Source organism: Aquarana catesbeiana, linkage group LG03 (assembly GCF_042186555.1).
Source record: "Aquarana catesbeiana isolate 2022-GZ linkage group LG03, ASM4218655v1, whole genome shotgun sequence".
Classification (NCBI taxonomy): domain Eukaryota; kingdom Metazoa; phylum Chordata; class Amphibia; order Anura; family Ranidae; genus Aquarana; species Aquarana catesbeiana.
In genome coordinates, this window is record NC_133326.1 from 555845441 (window position 1) to 555858621 (window position 13181).

The 13181-nt window shown below is 47.1% G+C and overlaps 1 protein-coding gene and 1 pseudogene across 1 annotated transcript in view; both read left to right on the forward strand.

Annotated features, from left to right (window-relative positions):
- The window catches only part of CYB5R3 (cytochrome b5 reductase 3), a 63949-nt gene that overhangs the window by 516 nt on the left and 50252 nt on the right, over positions 1-13181 (forward strand). The window lies entirely within an intron of this gene.
- Positions 8256-8364, forward strand: LOC141134999 (5S ribosomal RNA; annotated as a pseudogene).

Below are 13181 nucleotides of genomic sequence, written 5' to 3' on the forward strand. Positions count from 1 at the left end.
CCCATCAGTGCCCTATACACCCCCATCAGTTCCTTTTACACCCCCATTACTGATCAGTGCCCTATACGCCCCCATCAGTGCCCTATACGCCCCCATCAGTGCCCTATACGCCCCCATCAGTGCCCTATACGCCCCCATCAGTGCCCTATACGCCCCCATCAGTGCCCTATACGCCCCCATCAGTGCCCTATACGCCCCCATCAGTGCCCTATACGCCCCCATCAGTGCCCTATACGCCCCCATCAGTGCCCTATACGCCCCCATCAGTGCCCTATACGCCCCCATCAGTGCCCTATACGCCCCCATCAGTGCCCTATACGCCCCCATCAGTGCCCTATACGCCCCCATCAGTGCCCTGTACACCCCCCATCACTGATCAGTGTCCTATATGTCCCTGTCAGTTCAGTGCTGTACAACCCCCCCCCCCCCCTCCATCATTGCTCTATGCGCCCCATCAGTGCCGTCTCCTCGCTCCCCACCCTATCATTTCTGTCTCTTCTCTCCCCCCCTCCCTACCCTATCAGTTCCGTCTCTAAAGTCTGTCTTAAATCCCCTCTCCCCCCACCTGTGCCATCTCCAATCCCCCCCCCCCCCCCACCCAAAACTAGTGCCGTCTCCTATGCCCACCCCACCAGTGCTGTATCACCCCCCCCCCCAATCATTGCTTTATACCCCCTATTATTGCTGTATACACCCATCAGTGTTAGACATCTGCCACCCCATCAGATAATTGACAGGTCTGGTTGGTAGGATGTTCTGCAGCAGCTCTCCTAGTTCATTACTTCCCCTCCCCGCCCCGCTGATGATGGACTGATCTGCATTGTCAGAAGATTTGCAGCAGCTTGCTGGTCACACACAAGTCATGGCAGACCATGTCACTGCTATGGGCCCGAGCTCTCTGACAGCAGTGTATTATTATGGTAAAATGAACATCGGGCACATCTGTGTGGATAATATAACTATATTGTTTTGGGAAATGTCTTTACAGTTTCTATGACATAAATATCATTAAAGGGATTTTCTTTGAGATGTAGAATGGGACAGGCCCTTTACTTTGCCAAGGGGACCCGTCTGACAGTCCCACCCTGGCCCTGCTCATTACTGTCTAATTGTACAAAATTTTATATCAAACTATTATTATTTTTTTTTTTTTTTTTAAATAAAAACCCAGCAGTGATTAAATACCACCAAAAGAAAGCCCTATTTGTGTGAAAAGATAACAATTTCATATGGGTACGGCGTTTCATGAACATGCAATTGTCATTCAAAGAGTGACAGCGCTGAAAATTGGCCTTGGCAGGAAGGGGGTGAAAGGGCCCAGTAAGCAAGTGGTTAAAATGTATTTCTTTACTTTAAAGCGGAACCTTGACTCTTCGACTCCACAACCCCCCCCCACCCCGGATGTGACCCCCGTGGGGAGGATTCAATGGCTTGGCGGGAGATGGGGGAATCGAGTGGTTGCAGGAAAGAAATTCATGGTGTATGGCCTGCCTTATAGATGTGTCCTCATCTCTGATGACCTTGTTCAGTCATGGTGACAAGCAGGCCAGAATCCTGTGCTCAGGCATTTTGTGTATGTATAATAATAAAGGGCCATTATAAGATAATGTCGTCTAACCCATGCTCTGTGATGACACCTATTATGTTAGCTGTGCTTGTTTTCATGTTTGTAATACTAATGTTGGGTGCAGGTATGTGTATTACATAGCATTCCACTCACATCTATTACCCTAAAGCCCTTGTGGTGAAATGTTTGTACACCATTTCCAGAGTCTGAAGCCAAAACTTATTTTTTCTTCGAATACGGTAAGTCATGATTGGAGCCTCTGTCACCCATGCAGGAACAAGGTCCTCTATAGGTGAAGATGCCAAAGTCCTGCTTCCACCCGTCCCCCCCCCCCCCCATATAACCAATTTGATTTGTCTGTGCCACAAGTCAGCAATGATACACACTACCTTGAATAATAATCACAAGTGCAAAAAAAAACTAAAAAAAATCTTAGAAATAAAATCACACACCAGAAAAAATATCCACATTGGCAAATTCAATACTATGCTGATGCAGCCAGAAACAAATGTCAGCAGAGTCACAACTAGTACCAGGAGCATGCCACCAATGAGGTATAGTGAGGTGACCACTCTGTGGCCAGATTGTCTATACCAGACACTTCATCCTTACTGCAGCTCAGTATTATCCTGTGCACACAGTGCGGCATTACTGAGTTGGATGCTGGTGGCTGGACTGCGCAGTGACAGTAGTTATGATGCAGGTGCCCATCTGATCAATAGCGACCAATATTGCTGTATGGCCCAGTAGTCTGCGTCTTGGTAACCAATGTTGCTGTGTACCAGTGTCCTTGGTTGCTAGGGGCTTTGCCATGGCATCATTGGTTGCTGTGCCAGCATCCTAGCAACCAAAGGAGGGGGCAAAAATGTGATGGTATCCGCACTGTCTACAATTCGCTTCCAGTGCAACTCTCCAGCGCTCCCAGGTTGTAGGTCACAGTGCAGAAATAGCTGGCCACAAGGCCATAGTGCCAGACCACCGCCTCAGGGCCTTTATCTGTAGACAATGTCTTTATGACCCTCTCTGCCAGCAGCCGACCCTTGACTTGGGATCGGGTGATTATCAGTGGCCGATTCACTTTTTTCAGAAGTATCGGTCAAAAAAGTGACCGCTATTATCGATATTGCTTCAAGGTGTTTTACCGGGGTGATGACTGTTCTTTAGCACGGCCGGTCTGCTTTATTGTAGTAACATCACTTCCCAGATTACTGCCATCTTAAAGGCGCCAGTTTTAAAAATAAAGTATCCAAAAACGCCAATCTTGACATTTGGAATACTTTGAAGTGCAGAGGAGGGGTTTGGGGTCTTGTAGACCCCCCGATCCCTCCATAAAGAGTACCTGTCGCATTCCTATAACTGTGACATTCCTTGTGACAGCAAAAAAAGATGAAAAAACAAAAAAATTACAGTGTAAACATTTTTTTTAAATGTACAAAATAATCGGCAGGAGAGGTGGCTGAAATATCGGTATCGGCACAGAAAAAAAATATATCGGCCGATCCCTACCCTTGACAACGCTGTGGTAAGAGGCGGGAAGTGTTGTTGGACTTTGTCAGTTTCCACCCTCACAACGGCTGTACAGTGGCCAGGAAATGGGGGGGGGGGGGCCACAATGACCACTTACCAGCAAAGCCACTTTCAGTATACAGCAGGTACAGTGCAGTCTTTGCAGATGGAGCGCATCTGACCTATGCAAACCTTAAAGTGTTTGTAAACCTGAAAAGAAAAATATTTAATTTGTTTAAATGACATTTGTCCTGTCACGATTACATTTCTGCCTGCCTCCTGAAAGTAAACTGACCTTGCTAGCATGGATGCTGGTCCAAGTTGGTGTGGTCAGTTTGTCTAGTGTCATCACGTGCAAGAGCGCAGTGCACCTTTTATCTTCTGTAGTCAAAAGGCCTTGCCCCTCCTGCCACTGCACTAGGTTGAGATTGGGGGGGAAGTGACATTATACCGCCGCAACAGATGGCATTCCATTGCTATGGAAATACAAAAGCTCGGCAGCAACATCGCTTCCTGTCATGACTTAATGCCCCAGGCACTAGACACACCCACCAGCAGGTCCATGCATTGCTGTAAAAGCCACAGCCATCATGTGACCCGCATTGATATACTCAGAGAAAGGGAATGTTTTTTTAAAAAAAAAAAAAAAGCATAGTCATGATTGGCTTACATTTCCCTATTAAATGATTGTTTCATGAGTAAGCTTTGAGATTGCAGTGGGCAGGGGATCTGTTCCAATGATGTGCGTCCACCTTGCCTGCCTATGAATTGGTCCTGTCTGTTATGGTTTGTTGGCCATTTATGCCTCTTTTAAGGGTGGCTTCACTTCCTGTCCTGGAGACTCAACAGGAAATGAGAGGAAATCCCTGCTAGACATTTGTCACCAGAACAGGTGTCCGTATTAAGAGATGTCCTGTTGCCACCTGTACTGTTGAAAACCATAAAGTATTGGGTTTCTCATCACTTGTGTCCTGATCAGTGCTCAGCAGGTCTATTGGAGAGGGTAAATCTACCCTGTAGTGATGCGCACAGCAATAATTAAAGTTTGTCTCCTTAGATCAGCAACATTTCATAATCCGTCAATTAGTGTAGTATTGGAGACTATGAACCTGCTGCCCCCTTTTTGGGTGTCTGGCGCTCTGAGCCTCTTTCTGCACTCAGTATAGTTTATCATTGTGAGCTTAATGGGGTGACTTTCCTCGCCTGTCTGTAAAGGACTCTTGACCCACTGCAAGATTTCACCATTATTACAGATGGACTTTGCTTACTGGAGTCTGCAAATTTAGCAAGTTGCAGCATATGTGTGTTTTTTATTATGTTTCTTTAATTCTAAAGAGTTTGTTTACTTCATAACCAGATTACATACAGATCATTCTCATTTGCCTAGGCACGCTTCCAGCTATAGACACAATGAACTCTCACAATGACAGTATAACTAACAGTTTGCATGGCTGGAATGCAACCAATGAGATTCCAAATTCCCCTAATTTTATTTCAGCTCTTGGTTTTGATCGGATTTAGCTTACTCTTTACATGTGTTCCATCTTCCTTGCTTCATTATGGGGTTTGATAGGTAAAGCATCAATGAGTCATCTTGTATGTGCAGATCAAAGCTCATTTTAAAAACAAATGCAAAGGGCGTGTTTTGATGCATTGTATAGATTTTAATGAAAAAAACGCATCTACTAAAAACTGACCAGTGTGAATAGGTCCTAAGGTCTCGTGCACATTACAGATCAAAAATAGAATGCATTCATGCCAAATGTACCTAAACCGTTTTTAAAAAAAAAAAAAAGGCTTTAATTGCTTTTTTTGTTTTTTTTTTTTTTGTTTTTGCTGCTTTTCTGGAAGGGGGGGGGGGGGGGGAAACCTCCAAAGCGGCACAGCGTGTGTGAAGCCCTTTAGCTGGATGTAAACCTTTCTATGTACATGTTCTGCTCACTTGTAACTTGCTACCTATAGTATAAAAAATGGACATTGTTGGTGATGATGATCTGCCATGGTCCCCAATAATCCCTTACTAAAATCATGCTAAAGCTGATAACCCTCACATTTCCCTTTATGACAAGTTTTCTTTAACTACGCAGAAGATGTTTTTGAGGCATCGGTTACGTCAGTTGGAAGAAGTCAAGGTGCCTATTGGAGCTCTGTGTTGCGTCTCAGCAAAAGCTGATTGGTTTGCAGCTCTGCTGTTCTGTTGACAGTTGTAAACAGTTGCATGCAGCGTGTAAAAGGCACTTTCTGGGAGGCACCATTAATCGCCTCCACACTGGCACTGCCGGAGCACGGAACATACAACGGAAAGATGCAGAGTGGGAGCCGATCGATGAGTCATAGAGCTGGAATTACAGCCAGGAATTTCCTACCAGGCCGGTGTCTTAAAGGAAATATTTACTAAGAGGTGAATGAAGGGGGCCATTACTGACCTTCTGTTTGCTCAGTTGTGTCTAGCTTTTGATTCAAAACCTGAACAGGTATGCAGATGAGGAAATTCTCTCCTCTCCTGAAATACTCTGCACTGCTGAATGACTCTGCTCCTTTCTCTAAGGCTACTTTCACACTGGGGCGTCGGCAGTAAAGCGCCGCTATTTTTAGCGGCGCTTTACCGACATTTATGTGGAGGGTTTCGGCCGCTAGTGGGGCGCTTTTAACCCCCGCTAGCAGGCGAAAAAAGGGTTAAAACCGCCGCTGCATCGGCGCTCTGCCAGTGGTTCGGCACCACTGCCTATTGATTTCAAGGGGCAGAGGTGCTTTAGGAGGGGTGTATACACCGCTCCCACAGCGCTGCAAAGATGCGGCTTGCAGGACTTTTTTAACTGTCCTGCCAGTGCACCGCTCCAGTGTGAAAGCACTCAGGCTTTTACACTGGAGTGAGAGGAGAGGCTCTTTACAGACGCTATTTTAGCTCTATAGCGCCTGTAAAGCGCCTCCGTGTGAAAGCAGCCTAACTCTCTGCTCATGAAATACTCTGCATTGCTGGAGGATTCTGCTCCTTTCTCTATCCAGCTCTCCTCTCCTGAAATACTCTGCACTGCGGAGGAGCTCGCTGTACTAACAATGTGATGTTAGTATAGCGATTTCCCCGCTGAGCTATTGTGTTCTGACAGAGGGATGCCTTTTGTGTTTGGTCTGTAAACTATCCATTACAAGCAATTGAAGTTCTACCCAGCAATGACCCCCTTCCACCATTCCCCATAAAAAAAGTACAATAAATTGCTATTTGCAGCCCTCATAAAGTAAGCTCATTGGTGAATTGTAATTTTGACCCTGTTAACTGACGTGCATTTAGGGCAGACTGGCAGTTATGAAAATCTTTGGTTTCTATATATGTATAGACATCTGCAGGTGTGAGATGTCAGCTGTGGGGAGGTGTCTGTTCACTGTGAGTTGCTGTTTGAGAAGTTTTTTTCCCCCGGGATCCATCCGTGCCAGATGGTAAACACTGCTATAGCCCATGTATTGCACTCACAATCCGCTGATCATGGTTGCAATGTTCTGCAGGCTTCAATGCAAAAAGTACTAAATGCACATTGATCATTGTTGCTGTATTTACTACTTTTTGCAAAGCGTAGACTGACTTTAAAAAAGCACGATTGTTAACATGCATTTTGTTAAAGCAGCCTGTTCATTTTAAATGGACAGCCAACACAGGGAAAGGGATGATAAAAACAGACATTGAGCTGCTTTTTTTTTTTTTTTTTTTTTTTTTTTTTTTTTTTTTCTGGCGTATTGTACCACCGAATTCCTGTCCATTGTGGTGCACTGCAGCACATAGGTGTCAGAGCTGTGGTGCTTTGAGTTGGGGGTGCCACTGAAAGGGAATGCTAATGCAGGTAATGTGCATTGTAGTAATGCAATGTTGTGTGGGTTTTTTTTTTTTTTGGTTTTTTGTTTTTTTTTTTTTTTTTATACCTTGCATTAATTTTTTGCATTTTCGCCTTGCCTTTTCATATTTTATTAAATATAAAGATTTGTAGATTGGCCACTAGAGGGAGCAAACACTTTTTTTCCAAGTCATCTTCCTGGATGGCTTACAGAGAGATAGGCTCCTCCCACCTAGCACAGGAAACACATGATCCACATCATAAAAGCAGCACACATGTATTAGCCTCACAGTATTTGTGTTTCCTCCGGCCAGTCAGGAACTCCAAACAGATGTTTGTTATTTTTCCGGCCTTCGTGCTAGGTGGCAGGGGCCTCCCGATGTTTGCCCTGGGTATGGACAGGGGTAGTACTCCTGGGGTATGAGTCAGTTTGGGCCACCCAGAGACCTGACAGAGCGGTCTGGGGTGAAATTAAGGGACCCCCTATCCTGATTGAGTTGTATTCTCAGTGAGGTACCTGTGAGGAGTGGAGGAGGTGATCCAGTGGGTCCATCCGAAATGGCACAGCAGGGTTTTCTAGTGAAGGCGAGGCCCGCTGCATGGTTCAGGTACTTTTTTTTTTTTTTTTTTTTCTGCTGTTTACAGAGATCTCCATGTGCAGGGCTTCTCTATCCCCAGCATGTGGATAGTGCTGGTGGCGCAGAGTGATGAGGTAACTTCCAGAGCTGATAACAGGAAGTGACATGGCAGGAAGTCCAGCAGCGCCATCTTGGTACACCCAGACGCCAGGAAGTGAAGCCCTAGCTGGGGATAACAGGGCTGTGCCGGAGGGCAGAGTGGGATCCACAGCGCAGCCCCGGATTTTCCACACCTCCTTATATAAAGGCCCAAATAGCAAGATGGTGCTGAAGGCTTCCAGGAGCATGGAGACACCAGGATCCATGGAAGCAGGTCTGGAGGCGCCATCTGTTGATTCGGGCCCTAAGGTAAGAAAATAGGGGGCAGACTGCGCCTTCCCTTCTCTTATCCTCCTGTGGGAGGGGGCACAGGGGGCGTTGTGTGTGGGTTTTTTTTTTTTTTTTTTTTTTTTTTCCCCTCCAGAGCCTGTTTATTGATATGCTTGGGGTGGACAGGTGTCACATACTAACATTAGGCTCCGGTGGTGGGTACTTTTAAAAAGGTTCTTGGATAAGAAGTTTGTTATCCAAAGGGTGTTTTTGTTATGGGTATTGTCTTCAGTGGAAGTAATGTGCTGGCGTTTGTCATTTGATTCATTTCAGGACAAAGCCCACGAGCCCAGAGATGGCAAAACAGACACCCAGAAAAAGGTGCCTGATGTGCACCAAGAAAAGGAGACTGCCTGCGGCCACATCACCCTGAAAGCGCCTGATCTCAGAGGCTAAGCAGGGTCGGGCCTGGTTAGTACCCGGATGGGAGACTGCCTGGAAATACCAGGTGCCATAGGCGTCTTTTGGCTCTTGCTGAACCTATCCCCTGTACTTCTGCTACCTGTACTAGTGTTAGGCCAATGGTACTTCAGGAATGGAAGAAACTGGAAAAGGGAGTCTTCTTCCCTAAAAATTTGAAAAGGTTTCCCTTCAAAGAGGAAGATAGAATGTTGTTGGAAAAGTGCCCCAGACTGGACGCTTCCCTAAGGTTTCAAAGGGTTCAGAGCTTTCCTTTTGAGGACTCTGGCACCCTAAAGGAGCCAATGGACAGAAAGGCAGAAGGATATTTAAAAAAGTGTGGGAAGCCTGCTCCGCTAACTTTAAGCCAGCATAGCCACTGCATGCGTGGTTCGTATGCTTGATTTATGGCTTAAACAGCTCCGCACTCTTCTGGAGTCAGATACTCCCAGGGAAGAAATTTTGGATGCTCTACCAACGCTAAATAAGGCAGTAGCCTATATAGCAGATGTGTCCACGGAGTCTGTAATATTCTTGGCCAGGTCTACAGCATTCATTTAATGAAGCTAGGAGGGCTATCTGGCTGAAGTCCTGGGGAGGAGACAGTGTCAAAGTTCATTCCTCCCACAGTGGCAGACCATTTCCAGCAGCAGCTTTATCCTGGATCTGATAAGATCGGAGTACAGGATGGAGCTCTTGGGCTGCCCCCCTCAAAAATTTCACACAAGCATTCTCCCGAAAGATGTGGAGAAGGCAACAGTTATGTCTTCCCTCCTACAGAGTATGCTGGAGGAGAAGGTGATGAGCTTCATCCCCCCCCCCCCCCCCCCCAAACCTAAGAAAAGGGGGGTTTTATTCTCACGTTTTTTGATTAAAAAAGCCATCAGGAAAATTTTGACTCATTTTGAACCAGAAGCAATTGAACGTGTACGTAAGGTACAAACGATTCAAAATGGAGTCGATTTACACCACCAGAGATTTGTTAACCCCTGGGGTCTTCATGGTCTCATTGGACGTAAGAGACGCCTATCTTCATGTCCCCATTCGAAAGGAGTCCAGGCAGTTTCTCAGGTTTGCAGTGAAGAAGAGGTTCAAGACCCTCTATTTTCAGTTCAATGCTCTGCCCTTCGGATTGGCGTCAGCACCACACATCTTCACGAAGATTTTGGAAGAAGCTCTGCGGATCATGAGATCGGAGGAAATTCATATAATTCCCTATCTGGACGACCTGCTGATCTTTGCAGACTCAGCAGATGAGGTAAAACAGAACCTGAGCAGAACTATCAGACACCTTCAGCAGCTGGGGTGGCTGGTAAATCAGGAGAAGTCACAGTTGGTACCTACTCAAAGTATAGTATTCCTAGGATACCTAATAGACTCGACTACATCCAAAATTTTTCTGACGAAAGAAAGTGGCAAAGATAATTGCAGAGGTGAGTAGCCTCTGCGTATGTACACAGACCTCAATTCAGGGTCTAATAAGGGTTCTTGGTTTGATGACAGCTGCCATCCCAGGAGTCCAGTGGGCACAATTCCATACTCGGGCACTTTAGGCTTTCATGCTTTTGTCTGGGATGGAAGAAGGAATCTCTTCAGAGAGAGATCCCGCAGGAAGTAAAACTCTCAATAGAGTGGTGGTTGATCCCTACAAATCTCTCTGCAGGTCGTCTTTGGTCCCAACTCAACCTTCTGGCGGTCACCACAGATGCCAGCGGTCAGGGGTGGGGAGCCTATTCAGGCACACAGATGGCCCAGGGGGTCTGGAACTGGCAGGAAGCCAGCCTCTCCTCCAATGCAAGGGAGCTGAGTGCAGTTCTAAATGCTCCTAGTAGTCTTTGGTCCGACTCTGAGGGGAAGACAGGTGCAGGTCCTTTTGGACAATATTACCACAGTAAGTTACATCAACAAGCAGGGAGGTATATGCGCCCCAGGTCTTATCAGGATAGCAGAAAAGATCCTTCAATTTATCTCTGTGTTCTATTCACATAAAAGGGGAATTAAATCTGGCAGATGTCCTAAGCCGGGAGATTCTGTCTCAGACAGAATGGTGCTTGAAATGAACAGTGTTTCGAACAGATAGTGGGGAATCCCACAAATGGACCTTTTTTGCTACAAGGCAGAACAGGCAGGTGGAACAGTTTTTCTCCCTACAGAGATCATCTCAGTCTGGGCCTAGATGCCCTATCCCCAGGGCCGATCCTGGACGGGGTGCAGTGCACACGGACGCCACAGAGGTGGGGGCGCTGAAGCGCCAGAGTGCTCCCCTCCCGCCTCCTCATTCTCTGCTGGTCGCCGCTGGTTCCTGCCGAAGCCCATCCCACCCCCTCCCTCCTCCTGTCAGAGGAGGAGACCGAAATGAGATCGGAGCGGCTGTCTCTGTGTGAGTGACCAGCCGCGCAGTGATGTCACTGGGGGGGGGGGGGGGGCGGCCTGTGCCCGTGCCCAACGTGTTCCAGTTCTCCTCCTCCTGTGTCAAACTCCCGCCTGCTGCCCAAGCCTGACACACTGTGTTCTCCACCCGGGTGGCGCGGCTGCACACTGTCCTCTCCTTTCCAGCTGCCGCCCGGGTGTTTTAAATTGGCCTAATGTAGGGGGAGGGGTTTGTCCTGAGGGGGGGTCTATACTAATGTGGGGGGAGGGGTTTGTCCTGGGGGGGTCTATACTAATGTAGGGGGGGTGGTTTGTCCTAAGGGGGTCTTTAGTAATGTAGGGGGTGGTTTGTCCTGGGGGGGGGGCACTTCCACAAGAGCTCTTTCTAATTTTTGGGCTGAAAGGGCAGGAGCGTCTCCCCTCCAGATTTGCAAGGCAGCAACCTGGTCCATGTTCCAGATGTTCGTAAAGCATTACAGACTGGATCTGCTTGCCAGCTAAGACCAGTCTTTCGGCAGGAAAGTGCTGCAGGCTGTGATCCTGCCCTGATCAGGTAGTCCTATTTTGTCCTCTCTGTAAGCCGTCCTGGAAGATGACTTGAGGGGGAAAAACAGTGTTATTTCCTGTTAACTACTTTTTCCAGGAATCTTCCAGGACGGTGTCAGTTCCCTCCCTTCTTGGTTGGTGATTAGCAATGTAAAACAGAGTAAAGATGAAGCTATGCTAATGAAGGTTTAATGATTGCTTATTCTGAAGCCTTCAGTTATTTAATACTGAGGGGCTAATACAGGTGTGCTGCTTTTATGAGATGGGTCATGTGTTTCCTGTGCTAGGTGGGAGGAGCCTATCTCTCTGTAAGCCGTCCTGGAAGATTCCTGGCAAAAGTAGTTAACAGGTAATAACACTGTTTTCAGTCGCTTGGACAATTCCAATGTGTTGCATTGTGAGATATCAGGAGGCCTAAAGTGTAGGGAGGCTTCATTTTGCCTAAAGTAGGTTACAGTTTTCAGTGGTAAGTGTCTCTTCACTTTTTCTGGTGACAACAGTAAAATTTTGGATTTTCCATTTAACTTATGTACCAGTGACAAGTTGCTAGAAGAAATCAGGAAGGTGAATCTCCCCAAGGGGACACATACAGCAGTAGAAACCTGACATGGCCTCTATTCTTCAACACTCCATTTAAAACGTGGAGAAAATAGGTTTGGCTTTGGGTATCCTCTGACTTAGTATCCAAAGTGTGGGTCTGGGTTTTGGGGGGGGGGGGGGTCTAGGTACACAGACTTAGCACTAGTCAGTACATGCATGGCGCATGCATTTGAGCATAGAAAGGTTCACTTTAATTGACCAAGCCTCGCCTGTCTCCAATATTTTTGTGTCATGTACAGTGGCTAAATATACCCATGATATGTAGGTGGAAAGTCCCATCTAAATCTGGATGGGTGCGACTGTTGCTGGGTAAGAAGGTATATTAATCCCAACACTTGTGCTGTAAAACAGATGCGACTCTTTTTATCTTTCCGTTGTGACAAATGTTCAAATCCCAGTGATGTCACCCCTGAAAATTTGCCAGTGTTGGCCTGGTTTGGGGACACCTTTCTGAGAGCATGACAGAGCAAAACTGGAGCTTTAACCCAAAGCAGCCCGTTAGGATTTATCTTCTGAGCAAAATGTGAAATGCCGTTGATGTAGCCTTATTGGTTGTTCCCACCCACCTTTGTGTGTTTCAGCTCCTGTTTTGGTTTTATATTATAAAGAACATACAACACCAGAAGGGATGGTGGGAACCCCCATAATGGAACATAGCAGGTGTGCAGACCCAGTGAAGGGATCATTGGAACCCCTCATAATGGGCACACCAGTTGTGCAGAGCCAGGGACTTGGTGTAGGGATGATGGGAACCCCCTCATAATGGGCACAGCAGTTGTGCAGAGCCAGGGACTTGGTGTAGGGATGATGGGAACCCCCTCATAATGGGCACAGCAGTTGTGCAGAGCCAGGGCCTTGGTGTAGGGATGACGGGAACCCCTTCATAATGGGCACAGCAGGTGTGGAGAGGGGGGAACTCCGTGCAGGAGGATGCAAACCCCCCTCATTGTTGGTACAGCAGGTATTTAGACCCAGAAATGTAGTGTAGGGATGCTGAGAGCCACTCCTAATAGGCACAGCAGGTGTACAGACCAGAAAGCTTTTGCCCAAGGATGGTGGGTGACCAGAACCCCCCCCATAACAGACGTGGCAGGTGCACAGACCTAGACACTCAGTACAGGGATGGTGGGAGCCCCTCCATAATGGGCACAGCAGGTGTGCGGATAAGGGAACTTGGAACAAGGATGATGGTTGCCCCTCCTGACAGACAGTTGTACTGACCTAGGAAGTTGGTGCAGGGTTGGTGGAGCCCCTCATAATGGGCACAGCAGGTGTGCGGACCTGAAAAATCTGGCACAGGAGATCGTGCCTTTAAAGTCTCCAAAAGATAGAGGAGCATATGCCAGGGATGGTGGAGGGGAG